Source organism: Pseudophryne corroboree, chromosome 4 (assembly GCF_028390025.1).
Source record: "Pseudophryne corroboree isolate aPseCor3 chromosome 4, aPseCor3.hap2, whole genome shotgun sequence".
Taxonomy (NCBI): Eukaryota; Metazoa; Chordata; class Amphibia; order Anura; family Myobatrachidae; genus Pseudophryne; species Pseudophryne corroboree.
Window position 1 is genome coordinate 24,533,404 of NC_086447.1, and position 10,244 is coordinate 24,543,647.

At 46.4% G+C, this 10,244-nt stretch overlaps 2 non-coding genes across 2 annotated transcripts; both read right to left on the minus strand.

Annotated features, from left to right (window-relative positions):
- Window positions 1-1,337: 1,337 nt before the first annotated feature.
- Window positions 1,338-1,409, minus strand: TRNAE-UUC (transfer RNA glutamic acid (anticodon UUC)). Its single transcript has one exon. It is a non-coding gene; the product is annotated as a tRNA-Glu (tRNA).
- A 383-nt stretch (window positions 1,410-1,792) lies between these two features.
- On the minus strand, window positions 1,793-1,882 carry TRNAY-GUA (transfer RNA tyrosine (anticodon GUA)). Its single transcript is given in 2 exon segments — window positions 1,793-1,828; window positions 1,846-1,882. It is a non-coding gene; the product is annotated as a tRNA-Tyr (tRNA).
- Window positions 1,883-10,244: the final 8,362 nt, after the last annotated feature.

Below are 10,244 nucleotides of genomic sequence, written 5' to 3' on the forward strand. Positions count from 1 at the left end.
TAGTAACTATAGGGCGTGACTACGCACCATAACCCTGAATATCTTTATCCATTAGGAATTTATCTAATCCATTCTTAAAGGTGTTGACTGAATCCGCCTTACAACTCCCTCAGGCAGGGAATTCCAAACACGTATTGTCCTTACTGTGAAAAAAAACCTTTACGCCGTATTGTGCGGAATCTCCTCACCTCTAACCTGAGCGAATGTCCACGTGTCCTCTGTGTTGATCTTACCAAAAACAGGTCCCGCGCAAGCTCTGTGTATTGGGGGTAATTCCAAGTTGATCGCAGCAGGATTTTTGATAGCAACTGGGCAAAACCATGTGCACTGCAGGGCAGGCAGATATAACATGTGCAGAGAGAGTTAGATTTGGGTGTGGTGTGTTCAATCTGCAATCTAATTTGCAGTGTAAAAATAAAGCAGCCAGTATTTACCCTGCACAGAAACAATATAACCCACCCAAATCTAACTCTCTCTACACATGTTATATCTGCCTCCCCTGCAGTGCACATGGTTTTGCCCAGTTGCTATCAAAAATCCTGCTGCGATCAACTTGGAATTACCCCCATTGTACCCTTATATATTTGTAGATGTTGATCATGCCCCTCTTAGTCTCCTCTTTTCCAGTGTAAACATGCCTAGCCTTGCAAGCCTTTCCTTGTATTCCATCGTCTCCGTGCCCTTAATTAGTTTGGTCGCCCGCCTCCGAACCTTTTCTGGCTCCAGGATATCCTTTTTGTAGTATGGTGCCCAAAATTGCACACAGTATTCAAGGTGTGGCCTTACTAGTGATTTATATAATTGGAGTATAATACTCTCGTCCCTTGCATCAATTCCCCATTTTATGCATGCTAATATCTTATTAGCCTTCTTTGCTGCAGTCCTACTCTGGGTACTGCTGCTTAGTTTGCTATCTATGAGGACACCTAAGTCTTTTTCCAGTACAGAATCGCCTAATATCACCCCATTCAGTATGTAGGTGTTATTTTTGTTCCTGCTACCACAGTGCATTACCTTACACTTGTCTGTATTGAAGCACATTCTCCATTTGGCTGCGTGGATAAGGCACAAATTGCAGAACTTGGCATCAGATCCATGATTCACTGCATTTTGCTGCAACTGGGCGGGTCCTTATGATGTGAAGACCCTGACCCCACCCCCAGTAGAGGTAGCTGCGCCTCCCCTCCGGGCTTCTTCTGGAGAGGAGTTCCTTAAAGTAACTAAAACCGATACAGTAATGGCGTATGAGCATCTTCCTTACATGACCATAGAGCTCTGTATCCTGGATGTGAGCCCTGTAATAAGCAGTAAAGTAAAGTGCAGAAATAAAAGTCATCTTCCCATACCGGGAGTCGAACCCGGGCCGCCTGGGTGAAAACCAGGAATCCTAACCGCTAGACCATATGGGAGCTGATGTTGTGCCTTATATAATAGCAGCCAGCTGTAATACAACCAGACGTCATCACGTAACCTTGTGACCCTCTCCTCCCTGGTGATCACGGTGCCTCCCTCTCCACCAGCAGACATACTAGGGACCCAGGCGAGGGAAAGTATCACTAGAATAAGAGCTGGTGTCACTATCAGTGGTCTCTGTCCTCTTACTACATGTAGTGTGGTAAATCGTAATGACTCTAATAGAGGCTCAGCAGTGTGACTAGCATGCAGTAATAATGTTATTTATTCTCTCATTAGAAAAGACACACAGGACGAGTAATGTGCTGTTTTCTGTGGGTGATATTATATTTAGTAATGACCATTACAGGAATAGAAAAAAATAAAAATAAAACACAACTCCTTCGAGCCGGAATTGAACCAGCGACCTAAGGATCTCTGTGACAGACACCACTACAGTCCTCCGCTCTACCAGCTGAGCTATCGAAGGGTTGGTGTTGTGTCCTTGTTGCTGTATAATATAGATACCGCTATTAGAGTATACACTGATGGGGTACCTTGTTCCTGCAGCCCCACATACAGGCGCCAGCCCTGGGCCATAGTGCTGGTACTAGTTCTCACTATGTCTGGGTACCCCGTACTGTGCCCTCCCTGTAATAGTAGGTGGGCACCCCAATTGTACTGTATTGTGCTATTAGAAATATAAGATGAGGCCTGACATTCACCAGCACTGAGCTGCTGCAGAATACCAGAGTCTCTTTGTAGAGGGAATAGCGTTCTGAAGCACACTTTCCATAATGATAATAATAATAATAATAATAATTGTATTTATATAAAATAAAAAGGCCTTTCTGCAAGGTGCTTTCCCAGAAGTATGGACATAGTCCAGAGGATGAGATTTGCAGAAAATACTAAAACTATGAACATAATGTAGGGGCAGCAATTTGGGGTCAGAAATTCAAACAGTTATATACCCTGCCCACATAGCCACAATTGGGGGCACACAGGGGTGAGTACCCCGGGGCCCCCCTCACTCAGGGGGCCCCAGGCTGGAGATGCTCTGACCCAGCTGCCCTCTGCTGCCAGCACACAGTCATTCTGCATGAAGGGTTACCCAGCTACAGTAGTTACAGTATGTTAGACAGACATTAGGTCTACCGGGTCAAAAGGTCGACATAAAAATGGTCGACATAAAAAGACAAATGTTTTTTTAAAATGTAACATGTTTTTGGACTGTTTCATACCATCTCTATCCATGTCGGCATAGAGTTGGTTATATACCTTGTGGAGAGCGCAGCGAGGGGAGGCCTTTCTACAATTGGGGGTCGCGGATGACAAAACTATCCACACAAACCACAAAAATGCAAAAAACATAGTGTCTACCTTTTTTATGTCGATCATTTGACCCTGTCGACCTTTTGACCTAGGCGACCAGTGAACAAGCTCTCCCGAGCGAAACACGCATCAGTTCCGGTTCCGATGCTCCGTACTTCCGGTCATGCCGACCGCGGACACCGGCGTCTCATGGAACGGCTCACCCACCACCACGCTTACCAGCTGCGGCACACGGACATCAGGGGGTCCCATTCTTTGCATCAGCCAGGAGGCTGTACGGTAACTTCCAACCTTGCTGGAAATTCCGTTACCATTTATCCCCCCTTTTTGTCATCACAGTAACAGCTATTACACTGCCAACAGTGCGGAGTCACATGACAGTATCTCACAGTAACCGCTATTACACTGCCTACAGTGCGGAGTCACATGACAGTATCTAACAGTAACAGCTATTACACTGCCTACAGTGCGGAGTCACATGACAGTATCTCACAGTAACGGCTATTACACTGCCTACAGTGCGGAGTCACATGACAGTATCTCACAGTAACAGCTATTACACTGCCTACAGTGCGGAGTCACATGACAGTATCTCACAGTAACGGCTATTACACTGCGTACAGTGCGGAGTCACATGACAGTATCTCCCAGTAACAGCTATTACACTGCCTACAGTGCGGAGTCACATGACAGTATCTCACAGTAACAGCTATTACACTGCCTACAGTGCGGAGTCACATGACACTATCTCACAGTAACAGCTATTACACTGCCTACAGTGCGGAGTCACATGACAGTATTTCACAGTAACAGCTATTACTCTGCCTACAGTGCGGAGTCACATGACACTATCTCACAGTAACAGCTATTACACTGCCTACAGTGCGGAGTCACATGACAGTATCTCACAGTAACAGCTATTACACTGCCTACAGTGCGGAGTCACATGACAGTATCTCACAGTAACGGCTATTACACTGCGTACAGTGCGGAGTCACATGACAGTATCTCCCAGTAACAGCTATTACACTGCCTACAGTGCGGAGTCACATGACAGTATCTCACAGTAACAGCTATTACACTGCCTACAGTGCGGAGTCACATGACAGTATCTCACAGTAACAGCTATTACACTGCCTACAGTGCGGAGTCACATGACACTATCTCACAGTAACAGCTATTACACTGCCTACAGTGCGGAGTCACATGACAGTATCTCACAGTAACAGCTATTACTCTGCCTACAGTGCGGAGTCACATGACACTATCTCACAGTAACAGCTATTACACTGCCTACAGTGCGGAGTCACATGACAGTATCTCACAGTAACAGCTATTACACTGCCTACAGTGCGGAGTCACATGACAGTATCTCACAGTAACAGCTATTACACTGCCTACAGTGCGGAGTCACATGACACTATCTCACAGTAACAGCTATTACACTGCCTACAGTGCGGAGTCACATGACAGTATCTCACAGTAACAGCTATTACACTGCCTACAGTGCGGAGTCACATGACAGTATCTCACAGTAACAGCTATTACACTGCCTACAGTGCGGAGTCACATGACAGTATCTCACAGTAACAGCTATTACACTGCCTACAGTGCGGAGTCACATGACAGTATCTCACAGTAACGGCTATTACACTGCCTACAGTGCGGAGTCACATGACAGTATCTCACAGTAACAGCTATTACACTGCCTACAGTGCGGAGTCACATGACAGTATCTCACAGTAACGGCTATTACACTGCCTACAGTGCGGAGTCACATGACAGTATCTCACAGTAACAGCTATTACACTGCCTACAGTGCGGAGTCACATGACAGTATCTCACAGTAACAGCTATTACACTGCCTACAGTGCGGAGTCACATGACAGTATCTCACAGTAACAGCTATTACACTGCCTACAGTGCGGAGTCACATGACAGTATCTCACAGTAACAGCTATTACACTGCCTACAGTGCGGAGTCACATGACAGTATCTCACAGTAACAGCTATTACACTGCCTACAGTGCGGAGTCACATGACAGTATCTCACAGTAACGGCTATTACACTGCCTACAGTGCGGAGTCACATGACAGTATCTCACAGTAACAGCTATTACACTGCCTACAGTGCGGAGTCACATGACAGTATCTCACAGTAACCGCTATTACACTGCCTACAGTGCGGAGTCACATGACAGTATCTCACAGTAACCGCTATTACACTGCCTACAGTGCGGAGTCACATGACAGTATCTCACAGTAACAGCTGTTACACTGCCTACAGTGCGGAGTTACATGACAGTATCTCACAGTAACAGCTGTTACACTGCCTACAGTGCGGAGTCACATGACAGTATCTCACAGTAACAGCTGTTACACTGCCTACAGTGCGGAGTCACATGACAGTATCTCACAGTAACAGCAATTACACTGCCTACAGTGCGGAGTCACATGACAGTATCTCACAGTAACAGCTGTTACACTGCCTACAGTGCGGAGTCACATGACAGTATCTCACAGTAACAGCTATTACACTGCCTACAGTGCGGAGTCACATGACAGTATCTCAAAGTAACAGCTATTACACTGCCTACAGTGCGGAGTCACATGACAGTATCTCACAGTAACAGCTATTACACTGCCTACAGTGCGGAGTCACATGACAGTATCTCACAGTAACAGCTATTACACTGCCTACAGTGCGGAGTCACATGACAGTATCTCACAGTAACAGCTATTACACTGCCTACAGTGCGGAGTCACATGACAGTATATCTCACAGTAACGGCTATTACACTGCCTACAGTGCGGAGTCACATGACAGTATCTCACAGTAGCAGTTATTACACTGCCTACAGTGCGGAGTCACATGACAGTATCTCACAGTAACGGCTATTACACTGCCTACAGTGCAGAGTCACATGACAGTATCTCACAGTAACGGCTATTACACTGCCTACAGTGCGGAGTCACATGACAGTATCTCACAGTAACAGCTATTACACTGCCTACAGTGCGGAGTCACATGACAGTATCTCACAGTAACAGCTATTACACTGCCTACAGTGCGGAGTCACATGACAGTATCTCACAGTAACAGCTATTACACTGCCTACAGTGCGGAGTCACATGACAGTATCTCACAGTAACAGCTATTACACTGCCTACAGTGCGGAGTCACATGACAGTATCTCACAGTAACGGCTATTACACTGCCTACAGTGCGGAGTCACATGACAGTATCTCACAGTAACAGCTATTACACTGCCTACAGTGCGGAGTCACATGACAGTATCTCACAGTAACCGCTATTACACTGCCTACAGTGCGGAGTCACATGACAGTATCTCACAGTAACCGCTATTACACTGCCTACAGTGCGGAGTCACATGACAGTATCTCACAGTAACAGCTATTACACTGCCTACAGTGCGGAGTCACATGACAGTATCTCACAGTAACAGCTGTTACACTGCCTACAGTGCGGAGTTACATGACAGTATCTCACAGTAACAGCTGTTACACTGCCTACAGTGCGGAGTCACATGACAGTATCTCACAGTAACAGCTGTTACACTGCCTACAGTGCGGAGTCACATGACAGTATCTCACAGTAACAGCAATTACACTGCCTACAGTGCGGAGTCACATGACAGTATCTCACAGTAACAGCTGTTACACTGCCTACAGTGCGGAGTCACATGACAGTATCTCACAGTAACAGCTATTACACTGCCTACAGTGCGGAGTCACATGACAGTATCTCAAAGTAACAGCTATTACACTGCCTACAGTGCGGAGTCACATGACAGTATCTCACAGTAACAGCTATTACACTGCCTACAGTGCGGAGTCACATGACAGTATATCTCACAGTAACGGCTATTACACTGCCTACAGTGCGGAGTCACATGACAGTATCTCACAGTAACGGCTATTACACTGCCTACAGTGCGGAGTCACATGACAGTATCTCACAGTAACGGCTATTACACTGCCTACAGTGCGGAGTCACATGACAGTATCTCACAGTAACGGCTATTACACTGCCTACAGTGCGGAGTCACATGACAGTATCTCACAGTAACAGCTATTACACTGCCTACAGTGCGGGGTCACATGACAGTATCTCACAGTAACGGCTATTACACTGCCTACAGTGCGGAGTCACTGCCTACAGTGCGGAGTCACATGACAGTATCTCACAGTAACAGCTGTTACACTGCCGTATCTCACAGTAACAGCTATTACACTGCCTACAGTGCGGAGTCACATGACAGTATCTCACAGTAACAGCTATTACACTGCCTACAGTGCAGAGTCACATGACAGTATCTCACAGTAACAGCTATTACACTGCCTACAGTGCGGAGTCACATGACAGTATCTCACCATAACAGCTATTACACTGCCTACAGTGCAGAGTCACATGACAGTATCTCACCGTAACAGCTATTACACTGCCTACAGTGCGGAGTCACATGACAGTATCTCACCGTAACAGCTATTACACTGCCAACAGTGCGGAGTCACATGACAGTATCTCACCGTAACCGCTATTACACTGCCTACAGTGCGGAGTCACATGACAGTATATCTCACAGTAACCGCTATTACACTGCCTACAGTGCGGAGTCACATGACAGTATATCTCACAGTAACCGCTATTACACTGCCTACAGTGCGGAGTCACATGACAGTATATCTCACAGTAACAGCTATTACACTGCCTACAGTGCGGAGTCACATGACAGTATCTCACAGTAACAGCTATTACACTGCCTACAGTGCGGAGTCACATGACAGTATCTCACAGTAACAGCTGTTACACTGCCTACAGTGCGGAGTCACATGACAGTATCTCACAGTAACAGCTGTTACACTGCCTACAGTGCGGAGTCACATGACAGTATCTCACAGTAACAGCTGTTACACTGCCTACAGTGCGGAGTCACATGACAGTATCTCACAGTAACAGCTGTTACACTGCCTACAGTGCGGAGTCACATGACAGTATCTCACAGTAACAGCTGTTACACTGCCTACAGTGCGGAGTCACATGACAGTATCTCACAGTAACAGCTATTACACTGCCTACAGTGCGGAGTCACATGACAGTATCTCACAGTAACAGCTATTACACTGCCTACAGTGCGGAGTCACATGACAGTATCTCACAGTAACAGCTATTACACTGCCTACAGTGCGGTGTCACATGACAGTATCTCACAGTAACAGCTATTACACTGCCTACAGTGCGGAGTCACATGACAGTATCTCCCAGTAACAGCTATTACACTGCCTACAGTGCGGAGTCACATGACAGTATATCTCACAGTAACAGCTATTACACTGCCTACAGTGCGGAGTCACATGACAGTATCTCACAGTAACAGCTATTACACTGCCTACAGTGCGGTGTCACATGACAGTATCTCACAGTAACAGCTATTACACTGCCTACAGTGCGGAGTCACATGACAGTATCTCACAGTAACAGCTATTACACTGCCTACAGTGCGGAGTCACATGACAGTATCTCACAGTAACAGCTATTACACTGCCTACAGTGCGGAGTCACATGACAGTATCTCACAGTAACAGCTGTTACACTGCCTACAGTGCGGAGTCACATGACAGTATCTCACAGTAACAGCTGTTACACTGCCTACAGTGCGGCGTCACATGACAGTATCTCACAGTAACAGCTGTTACACTGCCTACAGTGCGGAGTCACATGACAGTATCTCACAGTAACAGCTGTTACACTGCCTACAGTGCGGAGTCACATGACAGTATCTCACAGTAACAGCTGTTACACTGCCTACAGTGCGGAGTCACATGACAGTATCTCACAGTAACAGCTATTACACTGCCTACAGTGCGGAGTCACATGACAGTATCTCACAGTAACAGCTATTACACTGCCTACAGTGCGGAGTCACATGACAGTATCTCACAGTAACAGCTATTACACTGCCTACAGTGCGGAGTCACATGACAGTATCTCACCGTAACAGCTATTACACTGCCTACAGTGCAGAGTCACATGACAGTATCTCACCGTAACAGCTATTACACTGCCTACAGTGCGGAGTCACATGACAGTATCTCACCGTAACAGCTATTACACTGCCAACAGTGCGGAGTCACATGACAGTATCTCACCGTAACCGCTATTACACTGCCTACAGTGCGGAGTCACATGACAGTATATCTCACAGTAACCGCTATTACACTGCCTACAGTGCGGAGTCACATGACAGTATATCTCACAGTAACCGCTATTACACTGCCTAGAGTGCGGAGTCACATGACAGTATATCTCACAGTAACAGCTATTACACTGCCTACAGTGCGGTGTCACATGACAGTATCTCACAGTAACAGCTATTACACTGCCTACAGTGCGGAGTCACATGACAGTATCTCACAGTAACAGCTGTTACACTGCCTACAGTGCGGAGTCACATGACAGTATCTCACAGTAACAGCTATTACACTGCCTACAGTACGGAGTCACATGACAGCATCTCACCGTAACAGCTATTACACTGCCTACAGTGCGGAGTCACATGACAGTATCTCACAGTAACAGCTATTACACTGCCTACAGTACGGAGTCACATGACAGTATCTCACAGTAACGGCTATTACACTGCCAACAGTGCGGAGTCACATGACAGTATCTCACAGTAACAGCTATTACACTGCCAACAGTGCGGAGTCACATGACAGTATCTCACAGTAACAGCTATTACACTGCCTACACTGCGGAGTCACATGACAGTATCTCACAGTAACAGCTATTACACTGCCTACAGTGCGGAGTCACATGACAGTATCTCACAGTAACGGCTATTACACTGCCTACAGTGCGGAGTCACATGACAGTATCTCACAGTAACAGCTATTACACTGCCTACACTGCGGAGTCACATGACAGTATCTTACAGTAACAGCTATTACACTGCCTACAGTGCGGAGTCACATGACAGTATCTCACAGTAACACCTATTACACTGCCTACAGTGCGGAGTCACATGACAGTATCTTACAGTAACAGCTATTACACTGCCTACAGTGCGGAGTCACATGACAGTATCTCACAGTAACGGCTATTACACTGCCTACAGTGCGGAGTCACATGACAGTATCTCACAGTAACAGCTATTACACTGCCTACAGTGCGGAGTCACATGACAGTATCTCACAGTAACAGTTATTACACTGCCTACAGTGCGGAGTCACATGACAGTATCTCACAGTAACAGCTATTACACTGCCTACAGTGCGGAGTCACATGACAGTATCTCACAGTAACAGCTATTACACTGCCTACAGTGCGGAGTCACATGACAGTATCTCACAGTAACAGCTATTACACTGCCTACAGTGCGGAGTCACATGACAGTATCTCACAGTAACAGTTATTACACTGCCTACAGTGCGGAGTCACATGACAGTATCTCACAGTAACGGCTATTACACTGCCTACAGTGCGGAGTCACATG